Source organism: Chrysochloris asiatica, unplaced genomic scaffold (genome assembly GCF_000296735.1).
Source record: "Chrysochloris asiatica unplaced genomic scaffold, ChrAsi1.0 scaffold00333, whole genome shotgun sequence".
NCBI lineage: Eukaryota > Metazoa > Chordata > Mammalia > Afrosoricida > Chrysochloridae > Chrysochloris > Chrysochloris asiatica.
Genome location: NW_006408851.1, coordinates 2,532,871 through 2,553,983, shown reverse-complemented (window position 1 = coordinate 2,553,983; position 21,113 = coordinate 2,532,871). Strand labels below are relative to the sequence as shown.

General features: G+C 40.3%; 1 pseudogene; it reads left to right on the top strand.

Moving 5' to 3' along the window:
* The first annotated feature begins 8,487 nt into the window (after positions 1-8,487).
* On the top strand, positions 8,488-20,467 carry LOC102827871 (annotated as a pseudogene).
* Positions 20,468-21,113: the final 646 nt, after the last annotated feature.

Below are 21,113 nucleotides of genomic sequence, written 5' to 3'. Positions count from 1 at the left end.
TTCCATTCTCTTGAATTTTTATCTTTTCTATCTCTACTTTTGTTTTGCTTTCTGTCTTCTGTCTCATTTCCCTTCTCTTTTTGTTTTCCCTTTTGTCTTTCTTTACTACTTTATGTTATTGTTGTCATGTGCCCTGGAGTCGGTTCCGACTCATAGTGATCCTGCACAGGGTTTCTGAGGCTGTAAATCTTTAAGGGAACAGAAAACCTCATCTTTCTCCTGCAGAACCGCTGGTAGTTTCGAACTGCTGACCTTGTGGTTCACAGCCTGATTCGTAACCACTACGCTACCAGAGCTCCTTTTACTCTCTTTTTTCATGTTCTCCTCCCTGGTTTTTCTAAGGGTTGTTTTATTTTTATTTCTTCCTTTTATTTTCTCTTCTATAGCTCCATTTGCCTGTATATCCATTTGCAGAACAGTGAAACTGGACCCATATCTCACATCATCCGGGTGCAAAAATGAACTTAAGATCTAAATGTAAAACCTAAAGACTTTCAAGGAAGAAATAAGGACAAACTTAGGAGCCCTGCTACATGGCATAAACGCACTGTCAGATACATCTGAAAACAGACTAACAGCAGAAGATAAACTAGATGGCTAGGATAGTGTCAAAATTAAACACTCATGTGCAGGAAAGGATTTCATTAAAAGAGAACCCTCAGACAGATTTTTAAAAATGTTTGGCAATGATTTATCAAATAATGGACTAATCTCTAAAATTTATAGAAAACTTCAATATCTCAACAACAAAAAGACAAATAATTCAATTTAAAAGTGGGCAGAGCATATGAACAGACACTTTACCAAAGAAGACATTCAGATGGCCAACAAACATATAAAGAAATGCTTGTCATTATCCACTATAAGATGCAAATTATAACAACAGTGACATATCCGACCTCAGTATTAATAACAAAGTTCAAAATAAAGCAGAAAACAACAAATACTGGCAAAGGTGTGGAGAGATTGGAACCCTTGTACATTGCAGTGGGACTGCAAAATGGTGCAACCACTGTGGAAAATGGCATGATATTTCCTTGAAAAGTTGAAATTAGAAATATTATATGATTCAGCAATTCTACTACTGGATATATGTCCCAGAAAATTAAGAGTTGTGGCACAAATAGATCTATGCACATGCATGTTCATCATAGCACTATTTGCAAAAGCAAAAAGACAGAAACACCTAAGTACCCATCAATGGAAGAATGGATAAAGAAACTGTGACATGTACATGCAATGGAATAATAAGACTTGTTAAAAAATAATGATTATCTGCAGAACATCTCATAACACGGATGTACCTCAGAACATTGTTGTTAAGTGCTTTTAAGTCAGTTCTGACTCATAACAACCCTAGGTAGGGTTTCAGAAGAGTGGTTGGTGGGTTTGAGTCACCAACCTTGTGTTTAGCAGTCCAGTGCTTATCCTACAATACCTCACCAAGAACATGCTGAGTGAAATTAATCACAAAAGGGCAAATATCACTTGAATTCCTTTCCAGGAGTGGGCAATGTCTGGCCTGCAGGCTGTATAAAGCCTGTGAAATCATTTGGTCTGGCCCGCCAAGGCACAGTTCCAGCCATCACATTGTTGTTATGCCATCAAGTCAGTTCTGACTCATAGCAACCTTGTATAGGGTTTCCAAGGAGTGGCTGGTGAGTTTGAACTGCTGACCTTGCAGTTCAAACCAAGCACATTATCCTGCAGCATCACACCCGGACTCCATAGCCATCAAATTGTTGTTGTTAAGGGCAATCCAGTCAGTTCCACCTCTTAGCGACCCTGTATAGGGTTTCCGAGGAGCAGTTAGTAAACTTGAACTGCCAACCTCGCTGTTCAAACCAACCTTGAAGTCCAGCGCAATAACCTACAACGCCACACCAGTCATCACATTGTTGTTAAGTGTTGTCGAGTCAGTTCCAACCCATAGTGACCCTGTATAAGGTTTCCGAGGAGTGACTGGTGAGCTTGAACCACCAACCTTGCAGTTCAAATGGCTTTGCAGTCTGGCGCATTAACCCACAGCACCACACCAGGACTTCAGCCATCACGTTAGGGGTGAATTAATTAAATGTTTGACCAAATATAGCAGGCTATTTTTAAGTTGATAATTTTGTATGGCCCGTGAATGATGTTATAAATTTTGGCAGAAAAAAAGGTTCCCCACCTCTGCTTTATGGACTTCTGGTGTGGTGCTGTAGTATCAGCACTGGACTGTGAGCAAGGTTGCAGTTCAAAGCCACCAGCTGCTCCTCACAAACTCTAGGCAGGGTGACTTGGAGTCAGAACAGACTCAATGGCACTTAACAACAACAGCCCCTGCTTTATACTAATAAAGAAAATTCTGAAAAGGAAATCAGGAAAACAATCCCATTTACAATAGCCACCCAAAAGATGAAATACTGTGCTCACTTCAGTAGCATGGATACTAAAATTGGAACAACCAGAGAAGATAAGCATGGCCCCTGCACAAAGATGACACACAAATTCGTAAAGCATTCTATATTTTTTATTGTACCTATCAACCTGGTGTCGCACTGCGGATTAATGCGCTGGCCTGAAAGGTTGATTTGAGCCACTAGGTCGGTGGTTCCGGCTCACCAGCCGCTCCTTGGAAACTATACAGGGTCACTATGAGTCAGAACCCACTCGAAGGCACTTAACAACAACCACCAGCCTAGGTGCTGAGATGTGGGGTGGAGGGGAGATGAAATAGTTAGGAATAAATCTTGCCAGAGAAACAAAAGATGTATACAAAGAAAACTACAAAACACTACTATGAGAAATCAAAAGTGACCTATAAAAATGGAAGAATATTCCATCCCCATGGATAGGAAAACTGAACATTGTGAAAATGTCAACACTACCCAAAACAATTTATAGATATAATTAAATCCCAATCCAGATTCCAATATTATTCTTTAAAGAAAGGAGAAAACTAATCATTAACTGTATATAGAAAGGTAAGGGACCCTGGATAAGCCAAGTATTATTTAAAAGGAAGAAGCCGCTTGCTTTCCCATCCCAAAATCAGCAACACAGTCACTGTAATCAAAGCAGACTGGTACTGGTACACCAGAAGTCACATAGCTCAATGGAACAGAAGTAGAGACTCAGTTGATCTTTGTTTGATAAAGGGTCAAAGCACATTATATGGGAGAAGAGACAGTCTCTTCAACAAGTGGTGCTGGCAAAACTGGAAATCCATTGGCTGAAGAATGAAAGAAGGCACACCATATACAAAAATGAATTTGACATGGATTAAAGACCTAAATATAAAACCTAGAACTATAAAGATCTTCAATGAAATAACAGGGACAAACTTAAGGGCTCTCTCTGATACCTGGCATAAACACACTATCAGACATAATTGAAAACACTCAAACAGCAGAAGACAAAATAGATGTTCAGGACCTCCTAGAAATAGACATTTATGTACATTAAAGGATTTCACCTAAAGAGTGAAAAGAGAACCCACAGATTGGGGGAAAAAAAATTAGCAATGGCAAGGGACTGCTCTCTAAAATTTATAGACACTTCAGCATCTCAACAAGAAGACAAGTAACCCAATTTAAAAATGGATAGAGGACATGAACAGACATTTTATCAAAGAAGACATTCTGGTAACCAAGAAACATGAAGAAATGTTCACCATCATTAGCCATTAGAGAAATGCAAATCAAAACAACAATGAGATATTATTTTACCCCAGCATTAATTGTTGTTGTTAAGTATCGTCGAGTCAGTTCTGACTCATAGCAACCCTATGTAGGGTTTCCGAGGAGCAACTGGTGGATTTGAACTGCTGACCTTGTGGTTTGCAGTCCAGTATTGCTCCTACAGTACCACACTAGGAGTCTCTAGCATTAATAGTTCAAGTAAAAAACAAAACAAAATAAAAAACAGGAAACAAGAAATGCTGGTGAAGGTGTGGAGAGACTGCTGGCAGGATTGTATAATGGTGCAACCGCTGTGTAAAACAGTATGGTGTTTTCTCAAAAAAATGGAAACAGAAATTCCATATGATCCAACAACCCCTCTATTTGTTATGTATTCTCAAGAAATACGAGCCATGGCAGGAATAGATATATGCACACCCACATTCACTGGAAGAAGTACAGTCAGAATGCTCCTTAGAAGCCAGGATGGCCAGACTTCTTCTCTCATACTTCGGACATATTATCAGGAGGAACCAGTCCCTGGAAAAGGACACATCATGTTTGGTAAAGTGAAGTGTCTGCAAAAAAGAAGAGCCCCAACAACATGGATTGGCACAGCGGCAGCAGCAATGGGCTCAAGCATAGCAATGATTGTAAGGTTGGCACAGGACTGGGCAGTTTTCATTCTGTTGTACTAAGGTTGCTACAAGTCGCTACTACTTAACTGCACTGAACAACAGCAACAACAATGTCCGTTGCAACACTATCTACAAGAGCAAAAAGATGGAGCCAGTCTAAATGCCCATCAACAGAAGAATGGTTCAACAAACTTTGGTACATACACACAATGGAATACTTGGCAACATTGAAGAATAACAATTGGAGAATCTGAAAAACACCTCATAACATGGATAGACCTGAAGGACATTATACTGAGTAAAATTAATTAATCAGAAAATGATAAATTTTATATAAGACAATTATTATAAAAAGTCAAGAAAAGGTTTTTATGCTAAAAGGAACATTCTATGATGGTTACTGGGTATTGGAGGGAAGGGAGACTTATTGACTAGAGGGTTATTAATTAGAGATACATGTTAACTTATGTGATGAGGAAGGCAATACACAACAAGAAAGTGGTTGGGAGAAGAAAGATGAAGGTAGGGGAAGACATAAGGAGCATGCAAGAGTTAAGGGAATACAGTGAATACTGTTAACTGATGGTATATGGTTGTTGTTGTTATGTGCTGCTGAGTCCATTCCTACTCATAATGACCCTGTATAGGATTTTCAAGGAGCGACTAGTGGTTTTGAACCACCAACCTTTTGGTTAGCAATCCAGTGCTTATCCTATAGCATCACACCAGGAGTCCATGGTATATGGAGGGGATTGTAATCATTGAAATGAAATTAAGCATATAATTTTTTAATGTAAATCTGATGATTTGTTCTATAAATGTTCACGCAATTCACAATAAAAAAGTTGAAAGAAAGAATGAGAATCTTATGGGTCACAATGATCCAATTCGCAACCAATCATGGGGATGGCACAGAACAGCAATTTGTTTGACTGTGCATAGAGTTACCATAAGTTGAGGTTGGGCTACAAGGACTGAATGTTCCCAATACATTGTGTGGTTGTAAAAACAATATAGAGTTTCTTCCATTCAAATATAGGAATTCTAAAGAGTTTTGTTGTTGTTGTTGTTGTTGTTGTTGTTATTAAGTGTCATCAAGTCAATTGTAACTCATATGTTATCAAAGGACACTTTGTGTGAAAAGGAAAGGGAAGTGACTTATATATTCTGTTAATGAAAATCCAATATACAGTTTTGCATGGTTTCAAAGTATGTTTTGGTAAGGGAAACTTTCCAATACATTCTGTGAATGAGAAACCAGCAGCTAACAACAGCAATATACATGCACACCACACAGGAACCTAGACCCATTCAAGGAATATTAAATATATATATATATATCTTAGCATTTCCTCTTAACAGTCTACCCCAACAAATATTTTTTTAAAATACATTATCTTACAGCAAAAACAAATGTCTTACATATATCTTTGTTCCTGTGTAAAAATTGAGGTGTTGGTTTGCTGGTGTGTACAGATGTATAAATATTTATTTAAAATGTATGTATACGTATTTTATGTATAAAAATGCACAGGAAAAGGACTTGAAAGACCACATCCAACTAGAATTTAAGGAGACAGTGACTAGGTAGACTTTCATTCTATCTTGTATTAAATTCTTTGCAAATGAGCAGTCAAAAAATTAATCCACCAACAGTGTTAAAAGGTAACTATCATTATCCACAGTCACAAATCTGTAGTAAAAAAATTAATCCACAAACAATGTTAAAGGCAATTATAATTATCCACAGTTACAAATGTGTAGTAAAAATGAATCCACAAACAATGCTAAAGGTAATTATCATTATCCACAGTTTACACATGCAAAAAAACGGAAGCCCAGAGTTAAGTAACTTGTTCCTGGTTTTAGAGCAGTCAGGTAAACCTAGTAAAAACCAGAATGAATCTAAAGGAAGAAGCGGAACAAGCATTGGGCAAAGCCAAGAAGTGAAAAAGAAAGCTAGGCTTTGGTAGGGTGGAAGGGAAGGGGAGGGAAGAGGAGGGAACTTTAAGAACAGGACAGATGCCACCTGTGGCCGGGATGAATAATGAGGGAAGGAAGCAGTAACAATAAAGCTATAGGATGTGAAGAAATGTTAAAGGTTTTATGGAGAAAGGAATCAATAACAGACCAAAGCCCTGGACTGAAGGAGAAAAGGTCACAGCCCCATGTCCTTAGAGAGGATCCTCGGAGAACTCTGCCAGGCATCTGCCAAGGTGTTGATTTATTTTGCAGTGAGTCATTGGATCCCAGAAACTGGCGGCAAGGATGAGGTCATTGCCCCAAAAGGCAGGAAGCCGAGACAACAAAGCCCTTGGGGTCCAGGGAGTTGAACCCGTTTGGTCAGAGGCCACTGACATAAAACCAACAAAGAATTCATATCTAATAGGTTTTCCTGAGGGCTCAAAAGGGCAGGCATAGGAGTCACTGGGAGGCTGTAATACCAGACAGGATGACAAACAAAACAGATCAGTCAGGAAAACAAGCTGCAGTCTCTGCCAGGGCTGAAAGAGCCAGCCTGTGACATGGGGCTTGGTGGCTGGGTTGGGGCTTGGACACTTAGGAAAAAATCTAAGACTTGCTCTATTTGAACAATTTCTTGCATAAACGTGGGTTTGATATGTGTCCTAATCCTACTAATTCATCCTTTCCCCAATTCCTCACCTAAATGCTTAGAAAGAAAATCAGAACATCTATTGACAATCCGAAACTGGTCTGACATTCCCAGCTAAGCCACGTTATTCTATTAAACAAACCATTCCCCAGACACCAGTTTCAGCTGGGACCATGCTAAAATCAGACAAAGTAAGACTGCATCATAATTTTAGCTAAGCACACACACAAAACCAGTCATTGTGCCACCCACAAAATGCCAAATATTCCGTCTCTTAGTCAAAATGTATCACTGCTGCCTCTTTACCAGCAACAACTTTGTCCTCATTCTAGCGTCCTCTCCCTATAGATAAATTTCAGATATCAGTAATATAATTGTCCCCACTTCCTGACAATATTCAATCTAGAGTGAACTTCAGCTTCCTTAGACCTTCCCCCAAAATTCCGCAATTGTTTTTTTTCCCCTAACGAGTGCTGCAGATTAATGCCGCTCCTCAGAAACCCTATACAAGTTCGCTATAAGTCAGAACCAACTTGACACCACTTAACAACAATGAACACTTGCTTACTAAGACTCCCTATAGTTCTCCATGGTGTATGTTCTTACTAGTTGAGCTATAAACTCAATTTGTCCAAATATAGGTATGTTCCTGAGGGTCTTTTGCTGAAGGACATTGATAACATCCAGTGTCCTTTTCTTCATTCTCATTCTTGGGATTTCACAGTGTGGGAGAGATGTGCAAAGGCAGGAGGCATGTCAGAAGAACAAAACCAGTCATCCATTCACTCAGCAAATATTCATTCAGCACCCACATAGGTCACACATTGTTCTCCGTGGCAAGAACAATAGACAAATACAGCAGGATTCTTGATTTTCTTAGGACACTCTCAGTTGGGGACTTGGGTGGTAAAGACATATAACAGATCATTATGATTTATGGAGATATGTACAATCATTGAGGCATGCCCTGTGGGCTGCAATAGACTCAGAGAGGAGGCACATCTGAACTAGTGTGAAAGGCGAGAGGGGAATTCATTGAAGGTTTTCTGGGGAACGGGATACTTGAAGCCCTGGATTTGGGACAACTTCTGAGGGAAACAAGAAGAGAGGACAGGGAGATGAGAAACAGCACAGTGAGTGGGAAGTTAGTTATTCTTCCTAGAATGAAAAATAGGAAGTAGGTGAGGGGCAGGGGTTAAGATGTGGAATTTGGGCTTTTTTCTTGAGAAAAGGGGCCATCGTTGATTATGTCTTTAAAAATCATTTGAATTGTTTACTTGGAAATGCACAAAATTATAATATGGGCTGATGGATAGATGGAAGCATGTTTGATAAAGTAAATATAGTTAAATGGGTGGGTGTTTGAATGGACCATGTAAAATTATTTCAACTCTTCTGCGTATTTGAAACTTTTCATAATAAAGTTTGTGAATTTGGGGTCATGGAGGATGAACTGGGCAGGATAGTGGCAGGGACACAATTGTCATCATAATCCAGATGAGAGCTAATGATCTGGTCTAGACGGTGGCAATGAGGAGGGAGGGAAGAGGGTAGAGTCCTGAGGTAGGAGGTAATGTCGACATGTGAGGAGGAAGGAGCTGAAGATGACACCCAGGCGAGGGTGACTGGGTAGGGGTGAGGTGGCAACACATGAGTAGAGAACAGGAAAGTAGGTGCAGAGCTGGGGAGGGAACAAGATGATTTGAGGATCTCAAAGTAGCTGCAGAAACATGCTTTGGGGGTTCAGAGGTCCTGACACTTCAAGAGAGGCATTCTGGGAAGGGACATGGGAAGTTGAGCACTCTGGGTCTTCTCCTGACTCTTATCCAGTTTTCACTGATTTTCTTTCTTCCTCCCTAGAGAACCACTCTTCTGCCCTCCTGGTGCCTCCTCATCTCCACTATGCTGTTGACTTGTCTGCCTTCTGAAGGCTGTCTCCCTTCTTCCAGCTGAGGTTTTCCAGTTGAGATGCCAAACTAGACCTTTCCTGAAGAATATATCTTCTGTCCCTACTTACTCACTGCCCTTTCTCTTCATTTTAGCCTCCCTTGAATCTTATTCTTGAATTTCTTTTCCAATGTTATTATTTCACTCTTTTTTATACCCTCGTTTTCCAGCGGGTGATGGAGTTAAAGGTGAGAAGGTAGGAAGCAAGTTCATGTAGCAATGACCAGTTATTATAACTATACTCTTATATCTTTTATGGAGTCCTGGTGTGACGCTGTGGGATAAGTGCTGGACTGCAAGGTTGGTTTGAATCTCAAGGTCAGCAGTTCAAACTCACCATCCGCTCCTTGGAAATCCTTGTGGGTAAAAACTGATTCAAGGGCACTTAACAACAACATTATATCTTTTATAAGATTTTATTTATTGAAGTTAGTTAAGCACATGCTTTGCTTGGGTTAAAAGAGAAATCGGTGAGTGGCTCTAGTGGTTTGTGCTATCAGTCAAAAGATTGGTGTTCAAAACCACCTCAGAAGAAAGGCTAGCAATCCACTTTCATAAACATTACAGACAAGAAAATCCTATGGAACAGTTCTCTTCTGTGACACGAGTTTGCCGTAAATCAGATTCTACTCAATGGCAAGAGGTTTGGGTTAAAAGACCTGAGTTTGAACATCAATGTATCTAGACAGTGAGGATGCGATAGTACCTAATTCAAGAAGTCTGAGGAATAAATGGGATTATACTGATGAAAGCATTTAGTTCAGCGTAAAGCAATGTAGACAAAGTTTTAGGATTGTTCTAACAATGTAGAGGGAAAGAGAATACCCCAGAATAGGAAATAAGGATCCAGGCCCTTGATCTGGCTGACCACTTGACTGCCCAACTATAACACTGTATGAATGGCCAAGACATTTTTCACGTACATCAGCTTCTGAAACAGTAAACAGATCTCCCCCACTCCCCACTTCCCAGGGGCATAGAAGATGGAGGTCATAATCCAAGGCTAAAGTCCAGATTGGCGGACTTCTCCAAATGTAGCCCTTGTCACAAAATGCCCCTTCATTCGTTATGAAGCAGGCATTGTACTAGGCAAATCTGTGGGAGAGTAAAACTATTATGAGTAAGACCCAGCTTCTGCCCTCAAGGAGTTCACAGCCTACTGCCCACAGTTTCAGAGATGTGATGGTGATGGGAGTGTACACACTCCCTACAGGAAGAGCCAGTAATACTGCCTGGAGAAGGCTTCCTGGAGGAGGTGATGGAGAGCTGGCCCATGAAAATGGAGTAGGATTCCCAAAGTATCAGTATTTTACAAGAAAGAGAGATTAGGGCATGATGGTGTTCCGGAGTGGCATATTTGGTCAATGAATAAGCCCCTATGGAAAAGTTGGAGGTTTGAGTTCACCCAGAGGCTCCTTCCTGTAAGAAACACCAGTTTATCCTTACTGAAAAACAACCACTGGAAACTAAGGAGCACAGTTCAACTCAGACACACATAGTGGGTCACCATGAATCAACATCAATGGCCAGAAACTAGTTTGAATCTCTGTTTTTTCAACTGAGGAAACATTTAAGCAAGTCCCTGATTCTACAGGCTGTGGTAGATGTGGGTGTGAGGAGACCTAGGAAGAAAACTATGAAATCAGCAAAAGATTGTGCAGGGTCCCCTCCCCCAAAATCTCCTGTTCCAGACAGGAACATAGGTATGCATACAATTAAAGGCAGCACGTGGTAAAGGATGTGATGTCACTGGTTGTTGTTGCTGTTGTTAAGTGCCATCGAGTCGGTTTCGACTCATTGCGACCCTTGACAGGATTTCCGAGGAGCAACTGGTGGGTTTGAACCGCCGACTTTGTGGCTCGCAGTTAGAGTATCGGTAATAGGGAACTTTTACTTTGCCCTCTCCTTTGCTGTGACTGCGATTCCGAACAAATGTCCACTGGGGGCTTTTTGGCGGTCCCGCCAGGCTTGTGCGCTGCCAGTAGTTGTCACCTGGGCAGGCAGGTGAGGGCCATACATCTGCTTCTGTAAGTGGCGACACCTGGCGGGCCACTAGGGGAACTGGAAGGGGAAGCCGCGTCAGAACTGACCGCCGCTCCAGGAATCCGAGATCCCAGCGTTGGCTGGCGGGTACCCCTGGACCGCCCAACCGAGGCCGGGACAAAATCGCAGCTCTGAAGAACGCCCCGCCCCGGTCGGCTGACGTAGGCGTGCGAGGAAAGAGCCAGCGATCAATGACTCAGACGCAAATCCTGGGTCTTGTTATCTGTGGGCCACCTCATCACACTGCTGCCTCTGCTCTTCCTAGCTCCTCGCGCCATTTACTTCTTAGGGATCATCCCAGAAACAGAAGTCTGGACTGAGTCTCACCTTTGATCACTCACATGGCAACTCTGTACATGATCAGGGTTTTGTTGCTAGTGATGGTGGTGAGGGTTCGAAGGGAGGCTGTATCTCATTTGGAGATTAATTCTGGATTCAGAGAGCCAGGAACCAGACAAAGCCGGCGGATTTGTTTTAGAAAGGGAATTACTACCCCCATTCCCACTCCAGGTTAGAACCAATCATCGGTGATAATAAAATCTTTTCTGCCCCTCTGATCCAGGGTGTCTGGGTTCTGAATCAGATGCTCTCAGATGTTGACGGTACTGACAGGACGCATTCTTTATGTGTCAACTTTTATTATGAAAACTTCAAACACATGGAGGAAACAGTATGATGAACTCTTGTGTGGCCCATGACCCACTTCAGCAATTGTAAACTCAAGACTAATTTTGTTTCATCTGTATTTCACACTCCCTCCTACCCAATCCCTATTCAGGGTTTAAACGACTGGCCTTTGGGTTTGCAGTCCAGTCCTGATCCTACAGCACCACACCAAATGCTTGTTGTTGTTGTAAGACCCCGTACAGGGTTTCCAGGAAGCAGCTGGTGGGTTTGAACTGCTGACCTTGTGGTTCGCTGTTATTGTTAAGTGCCTTCTCATAGCAACCCTGTATAGGGTTTCTGAGGTGCAGCTGGTGAGCTTGAACCACCGATCTTGTATTTAAGCTAACCTTGCTTTTTGTATGTTTGTTTTCATTTAAATCCTAGATATCAATTGTATCCCTTCATTAGTAAAACGGCAAAAAATTTGCCCTGAGTATTCCGCCCCCCCCCCCCATCATAACAATGCGCCTACTCATTCTCTGAGGGTAGGAAGGGCTGTCCTAAGATAATTTTGCTGGGAAACTACCCCATTCACCCTACAGTCCTGAGCTTATCCCCCATTAGACTTTTTGCTCCCCAAACTCAAAGAACATTTTAAAGGAACACAATTTGAGTCCCTTAAGAATGCCAAATTGCCATTTTGGTGTGGTGTACATTCAAGAGTGCAGAATTCTTCCGGGAAGGGTTAGAGAGATGAAGACACCACCTTCAGGAATGTATACACCTATATGGTGGATATGTCAAGAAAGAGTAGCTTCACATTTTAGTATTTTGTTTAATAAAGGCATCTATAATTTTGCAGCAATACTTTTTCACTCACTCTTATAGTTGATGTGTTTAAATAAATTGCAGTTATTATCTTAAATGATGTTAAAAGTATCCCATATTTGCCCTTTCAAGTTGACTTCTCAGGCATTTGGGCTGTGCCTCAGTAGTCTTTAGTAGCTGTCTCACAATTCCATGTGACAAGATGCACATTTCTCCAGACTTTGAATTAGCTAATTCTCTAAGGAGCCATTTCCATCTTTGTGGGAAATAATATTGAGAGAGGAGCCCTGGTGGTGCAGTGGTTGAGTGCTCGGCCTGCGGTTTAAACCCACAATCTGCTCCAAGTGGGGGGAAATGTAGCTGTTTGCTTTCATAAAGATTTATAGCCTTGAAAACCCTTTAGACAATTTCACTCTATCCTCTAGGATGGCTATGCGTTGGGATTGACTCAAGGACAGAGGGATTGGTTTGGTTTGATTTGGTGGTATTTAGAGACCACCATCTGAGTGCAAGAAGACCTTTTTTTGTGGAGAGTTATTAAATACTACATTTTTAAAGGAGAAAAAGCATCATGGGTTCATACTGATTTTCCAATTCAAATTTTGGAATACTATTTTGTATCTAACTTCTACAATCCAAGAAGCTGGGTTCTATGAAGAAAAACGTGGCGTCAGGATTGGAGGAAGACTCATTAACAACCTGCGATATGCAGATGATACAACCTTGCTTGCTGAAAGTGAAGAGGACTTAAAACATTTACTGATGAAGACCAAAGAGCACAGCCTTCAATATGGATCACATCTCAATGTAAAGAAAACAAAAATCTTCACCACTGGACCAATAAATAACATTCTTATCAACAGATAAAAGATTGAAGTTATCAAGGACTTCATTCTTCTTGGATCAACTATCAACACTCAAGGAAGCAGCATTTAAGAAATCAAACAACGTATAGCATTAGGCAAATGTGCTGCACAGGAACTTTTTAAAGTGTTGAAGAGCTTGAGAACTAAGGTGACCTGACCCAAGCCATGCTATTTTCAATAGCCTCATATGCATGTGAAAGCTGGACAGTGAATAAGGTGGACCACAGATAAATTGATGCTTTTGAGTTATGGTGTTGGAAGAGAATATTGAAAGTGCCATGGGCTGCCAAAAGAACCAATAGATCTGTTTTGGAAGACTTGCAACCAGAGTGCTCTTTGGAGGCCAAGAATGGCCGAACTTCGTCTCTCATACTTCAGACATATTGTCTGGAGGGACCAGTTGCTGGAGAAGAATATAATGTTTGGTAAGGTGGAGGGTCAGAGAAGAAGAGGAAGACCCCCCAATGAGATGGATTGGCCAAATGGCATCATCGATGGACTCAAGCGTGGCAACAGTAGTGAGGTTGGCCCAGGATCAGGCAGTGTTTCATTCTGCTGTGCATAAAGTCGCTATGGGTTGGTACTGACTCGATGGCACCTAACAACAACAACAAAATGTCATATGTGGAGTCCTGGTGTGGCGCTGTGGGTTAATGCGCCAGACTGCAAAGCCGTATGAACTGCAAGGTCGGTGCTTCAAGCTCACCAGCTGCTCCTTGAAAACCCTATACAGGGTAGCTATGGGTCGGAACTGACTTGATAGCACAACAACAACAAATGTCATATTTGGAGTCCTGATGTGATCCTGTGGGAAAATGCACTGGACCGCAAGATTGGTTTGAACCATAAGGTGGGCAGTTCAAATTACTCATAAAGTCGATACAGGGTTGCTATGAGTCAGAACTGACTCTATGGCACTTAACAACAATGACAATGTCATATTGATTAGAGAAAAACTAGTATTTTATTTTAGGTTGAAAAATCTTGGGTCTTACTAATATTAATATAATTACTTGCTTTATCCTATCATTTACCATCTACCACTCATCTGTCAGATTGTCATACTGGGGTAGCTTATGTGTTGCTGTGATGCTCGAAGATATGACACCTGTATGTTAAATACCAGCAGAGTCACCTATGGTGGACAAATTTCAGTGGAGTTTCCAGATTAAGATAAATTAGGAAGGAGAGGTTGACCATTTCTCAATGGTTAGCCATTGAAAACCTTATAAACAGCAACAGAACATTCTCAGATATATCACTGGAAGATGAGCCCCTCAGATTGAAAAGCACTCAAAACATGACAGGGAAAGAGATGTGTCCTCAAAGTAGAGTTGATCTTAATGACATGGATGGATTAAGCTTTCTGGACCTTTATTTGCTATGACACAACTCAAAATGGAAGAAACAGTGGCAAGCATCCATTACTAATTGGAGCACAGAACATACCAAGTATGAATCTAGGAAAATGTGTTGTTGTTGTTAGGTGCCATAGCATTGGCTCGGACTCATAGTAACCCTATGCACAACAGAACAAAACACTGCCCAATCTTGTACCATCCTCACAATGGTTGTTTCACTTGAGCCCATCTTGGCTACCACTGTGCCAACCCAACTCATTGGGGGTCTTCCTCTTTTTCTCTGACCCACCACTTAACCAAGCATAATGTCCTTCTCCAGGGACTGGTCTTTCCTGAAAATACGTCCAAAGTTTGAGAGACAAAGTATCTTCATCCTGGCTTCTAAAGTGCATTCTGTCTATACTTCATCCAAAACAGATTTGTTTGTTCTTCTGGCAGGCTGTAGTACTTTTAACATTATTCTCCAACATATAACTCAAATGCTTCCATTTTTCTATGGTCTTTCTTACTCAATGTCCAACTTTCACATGAATATGAGGCTATTAAAAATGCCATGGCTTGTGTCAGGCGCACATTAGTCCTCAAACTGACATCTTTGCTCTTGAACACTTTAAAGAGGTTTTGTGCAGCATACTTACCTAATGCAATATGCCTTTTGATTTCTTGGCTGCTGCTTCCATGAGTGTTGATGGTGGATCTAAGCAAAATGAAGTCTTTGACAACTTCAATCTTTTATCCATTTGTCATGATGTTATTTATGATCCAGTTGTGAGGTGAAGATTATTGTTTTCTTTACATTGAAGTGCAATACTGAAGGTGTAAGCCCCAATTGCCCTATAGTAACTAATTTTTAAGAAAGGATCAGGCTGAAGTGGGAAAATTTTTAGCATTAACAACTCCCCTGGATGCAGAAACCACCTTCCCCCTTAACTCTGGCTAAACTTGGCTTCTGTAACACTGCTTATACAAATTCCTCACATCTGAGTGGACCCACTTGACTCACAGGTTGCTGTGGCCAGCGGCCAAGGCTAACCTTGAGAACAGCTGACCAAAGTTAATCTTGAAAACGAACTGTCCCAGCAGAGGTACCCTTATCACCAAGTTAATCTTGAGAAGTAACTGTCCCAGCAGACGTACTCCTAGCCCCCACCCTGACAGCTCATGCATACATCATACATTTGGTTTGTACAAGATAATGTCAGACTGCCTATGTATAAATACTCTTTGAAAAACTGGGTCGGGACTGCAGTTTTTCCCACTTTTAGGGAGGCTGTAGTCGCTGGCCAGCTAATAACAGCTTCCTTATCAATCTTGAGAGTCTTGAGTGGTCATCTGGGTAAATTGAGACACAACAAAAGCTGTGACCTTTGATCTTCATCAGTAAATATTTTAAGTCCTCTTCACTTTCAGCAAGCTAGGTTGTTATCATCTACATATTACAGATTGTTAATGAGTCTTCCTGCAATCTTCCGCATTCTCTTCATCTAACCCAACTTCTTGGATTATTTGCTCAGGATACAGATTCAATAAGTATGATCTAATAATACAGCCGTGGCACACACGTTTCCTAACTTTAAACCATTCAGTGTTCTCTTATTCAATTCAAATGACTACCTCTTGGTTTTTGTACAGGTTCCTCATGTGCACAATCAAGTGTTCTGGAATACCACTTATTTGAATGTTATCCACAGCTTTTTGTGATCTATACAATCTAAAGCATAGTCAATAAAGTATGGGTAAACATCTTTCTTGTATTCTCTGCTTTGCGCCAAGATCCATGTGACGTCAGCAAGGATATCCTTCATTCCACAGCGTCTTCTGAATCTGGCAGTTCCCTGTTGATGTACTGTTGGAGTCATTTTAAAATTATCTTCAACATTTTAACTTGCATGTAATATTGATGGCATTGTTCTGTGATTTCCACATTCCATTGAGTCACCTTTCTTTGGAATAGGCACACAAATCTGGATCTCTTCCAGTTAGTAAGGTAACTGGCTGCCAATTTTTTTTTGCCATAGATGAATGAGTGCCTCCAGTGCTGCACCAGTTTGTTGAAAGATATCAATTTGTTATTCCATCAATTCTGGAGCCGTGTGTTTTGCCAATGCCTTCAGCGCAGCCTGGACTTCTCCCTTCAGTGCTAACAGTTCTTGATCATATGCTGCTTCTTGAGATGGTTGAACATTGACCATTTCTTTTCGGTACAGTGACTCTGTATATTCCTTCCTTCTTTTTTTGATGCTTTCTGTATCATTCAATATTTTGCCCATGAACTCCTTTAGTATTACAAGTTGAGGCTTAAATTTTGTCTTTCATTTTTTTCAGCTTGAGAAATGATGAGCACATGCTTCTCTTTTGGGTTCCAACTCCAGGTCTTTCCACATTTAATTTTTAATACTTGACATTGTCTTCTGAACCTGATCTTTGAAATCTTCTGTTCAGCTCTCTTATTTCCTCATTTCTTTTATTTTCTTTAGCATCTCTATGCTGGAGAGCAAGTTTCGGAGTCTCTCCTGACATCCACTTTGGTCTTTGCTATCTTTCTTGTCGTCTTAATGACCTTTTTGCCTTCTTCTTATATGATGTTCTTGATATCATCCCATAACTCTTCTGGTTCTTGGTTAATTTCTAATGCATCAAAATCTGTTCTTGAGTTGGTCTCTAAATTCCAATGGGATATGTTCAGGGTCATATTTTGGCTTTCGTGGACTTGTTTTCATTTTCTTCATCTTGAACTTGCATATAAGCAATTGATGGTCTGTTCCACAGTCTGGCCCTGGTCTTACTTTGGCTATTCCCCCATCTCTTCCCACACATGTAATCACTTTGATTCCTGTGTATTCCATCTGGTGATGCCCATAGGTAAAGTCACCTTTTATGTGGCTTTAAAAAGGTATGTGCAATGAATAAGTCATTGGTCTTGCAAAATTCTGTCATGTAATCTTCAGCATCATTTCTATCACTAAGGCCACATTTTCTAACTACTGACCCTTCCTCTTTGTTTCTAACCTTTGCATTCCAATCACTAGTAATCACCAGTGCATATTGGTGCATGTTTGATTAATTTCGTACTGAAGACATTGGTAGAATTCTTCAATTTCATAATCACTGGCTGCATAAATTTGAATAATAGTGGTATTATTGGTATATGGATATTACCCTATAACAGACAGCATTGTATTTCAAGATAAATCTTGAAATGTTACTATGGACGATGAATGCTGTACCATTCTTCTTGAATTTGTCATTCTCAGCCCAGTAAACCATACTATTGTCAGATTCAAAATGACCAATATCAGCCCATTTCAGCTCATGATGCTTAGAATATCAATCTTTATATATTCCAGTTCATTTTTGACAGCTTCCAAATTTCCTAGACTTAGACTTTATACATTCCATGTTCTAATTATTAATGGATGCTTACAGCTGTTTCTCTTCATTTTGGGTGTGTCCCATCAGCAAATGAAGGTCCTGAGGGCTTTACTCCATTTGCATCATCATGGTCAACTCTACATTGAGGAGGAAGTTCTTCTCCAGTTGCATTTGAGTGCCTTCCAACCTGAGGGACTTATCTTATGGCACTATGTTGTTGTTGTTGTTATGTGCCGTGGAGTCGGTTCCGACTCATAGCGACCCTGTACAGGGTTTCTGAGGCTGGAAATCTTTACGGGAGCAGAAAGCCTCATCTTTCTCCCTCGGAACAGCTGGTAGTTTCAAACTGCTGACCTTGCAGCTCGCAGCCCGATTCGTAATCACTACGCTACCAGAGCTCCTTATATCTGATCATTATTGTTGTTGTTAGGTGCCATCGAGTCAGTACCGACTCACAGTGACCTTATGCACAGCAGAATGAAACACTGCCTGATCCTGGGCCAACCTTACTACTGTTGCCACACTTGAGTCCAGCAATGCTGCCACTTGGCCAATCCATCTCGTTGGGGGTCTTCCTCTTTTTCTCTGACCCTCCACCTTACCAAACATGATATCCTTCTCCAGTGACTGGCCCATCCTGACAATATGTCCAAAGTATGAGAGACGAAGTTTGGCCCTCCTGGCCTCCAAGGAGCACTCTGGCCACACTTCTTCCAACACAGATCTGTTTGTTCTTTTGGCAGCCCATGGCACTTTCAATATTCTCCTCCAATACCATAGCTCCAGAGCATCAATTCTTCTATGGTCTTCCTTATTCACTGTCCAGCTTTTGCATGCATATGAGGTTACTGAAAATACCATGGCTTGGGTCAGGTGCACCTTAATCCTTGAGCTAACATCTTTGCTCTTCAACACTTTAAAAAGGTCTTGTGCAGCAGATTTGCTTAAGGCAATACGTCATTTGATTTCTTGACTGCTGCTTCTGTGAGTGTTGATAACTGATCCAAGAAGAATAAAATCTTTGACAACTTCAACTTTTCTCCATTGATAAGAAAATGTTGTTTATTGGTCCAGCGCTGAGGATTTTTGTTTTCTTTACGTTGACATGTAATCCATACCAAAGGCTGTGCTCTCTGATCTTCATCAGTAAATGTTTTATGTCCTCTTCACTTTCATCAAGCAAGGTTTTATCATCTGCATATTGCAGGTTGTTAATGAGTTTTCCTCCAATCCTGATGCCACGTTTTTCTTCATATAACCCAGCTTCTTGGATTATTTGCTCAGTGTACAGTATATTCTAGTGTTGTTCATAATGTTTTCATCTTTCAGCATTATAGCTGACAATGTTCTGATGTTATTCATAAGGTTTTCAGTGGCTAAACATTCAGAAGCAGTATGCCTCTCTTTCTTCCAAGTCTGTCTTAGTCTGGAAGCTCCACTGAAACCAGTCCACCATGGGTAAATCTGCTGGTATTTCAAATACGTGTGGTATATCTTCCAGCACCACAGCAACATGCAAGCCACCACAATAAGAAAAACTGATAGATGAGTGATGGAGGAAAATTCAACATTTTCTAAATGTAATTTTTAAAAGGAAGTTTTTTAAAAAAGTTGCATGTTTGTTTGAACCGGCCAGTCGGCAGATCAGGCAGAGATAGCTGTCTCTCTCCAGCACACCGACCAGCTGTCTTGTCAAGTGGTGCATGTGCCAGGCTGTAACCCAGCTCCCATGGCCCTGTAGGTACCAACACCTACCTGGTGAGGACTGGCCCCAGGAGAATCTTCTTTTACACTGAGAATCAGCAATTCCAGAATAAATCAGCTGTTTAAAGGAGGCTCTGATTGAACTTAACACAGCAATCCAGGAAATCACAGTGACTCACTGACACCAAGATCATTCTGGAGGCATAAGAGATATTTGTGCTACCAACAATATTGACTCCACATACTGCATTAAAAAAACAAAAATAAAAACAAACAAACTTCTACATAATCCTCGCAAAGAAGAAATTATAGGAGATGAAGAACAACAATATGTTTATCTGAAATATGGAGATTTTATTGAGACTGAGGGAGTCACTCTAAGAGCTATCTACATGCCTGGCCACACTGATGACCACATGGTCCTTCCTTTAGAAAAGGAAAATGCTCTCTTTTCTGGAAATCACATCCTGGGGGATGGAACAACTGTATTTGAAGACCTTTACGGTTATATGAACTTCCTAAAAGAGTTATTGAAAATCAAAGCTAATGTCCATGGTCCAGTAATCTATAATGCTGAAGCTAAAATTCTACAGCACATTTCTCACAGAAATATCCAGGAACAGCAAATTCTGAAATTATTTAATGAGAACTTTGAAAAATCATTCACAGTCATGGAGCTTCTAAAAATTATTTACAAGAATACTCCTGAACATTTAGCATAACGTGGCTAAACACAATCTCTTGCTTCATTTGAAAAAAATCAGTAAAAGAAGGAAAAGTATTTAGCAACAAAGATCCTGACAAACAATGGAAAACTCACCTTTAGTTTCAGATTAATGAAGACTTCATTTGAGGATTTTTCTTGTTGTTTTTGACAGAATAGTATGTTTTCCTAGCCATTATTTTTCTTAAGAAAGCAGTGTTTTCTTCATTATGCATTATTTACAGAGAGAATAGAGCATGACCTTAACTATTCTTTAAAGTAATATTATTTTATTAAAAATATATTAATTCCATTATACACTTAAGAGATTATTTCTATAAACTTGGTCTTAAAAGATTTTAACAAAAATTTAGAATCCAATGGTTTATCACATTGAATCCAACAATTCAACAAACTAACTAAAATGATTACTTTAAAAATAAAAAAATTTGTAGCTGGAGAATTCACGTTGTTTACCCATTGAATTTTTGTTACTATTCAGATGTTTACAGACTTGATAATCTTGGTACATTCTTGCTATATCCTGACAATATGGTATTATGTCTAAAGATTATTATGTTATATCTGAAGTTCTTTCAAAATAAAGTTAGTCATTATGTTTAGAAGTACTTATGTTTAGAAATCTGATGTTTTAGGGATTTACCCTATTTGATTTTGCATTACTTTTATAATTAATTCCCACTAGGTCTTTTTACTTTTACCAGTTATTATTAGTAATAAGTTAACCATGGCCACTTTCCAGCTTTGT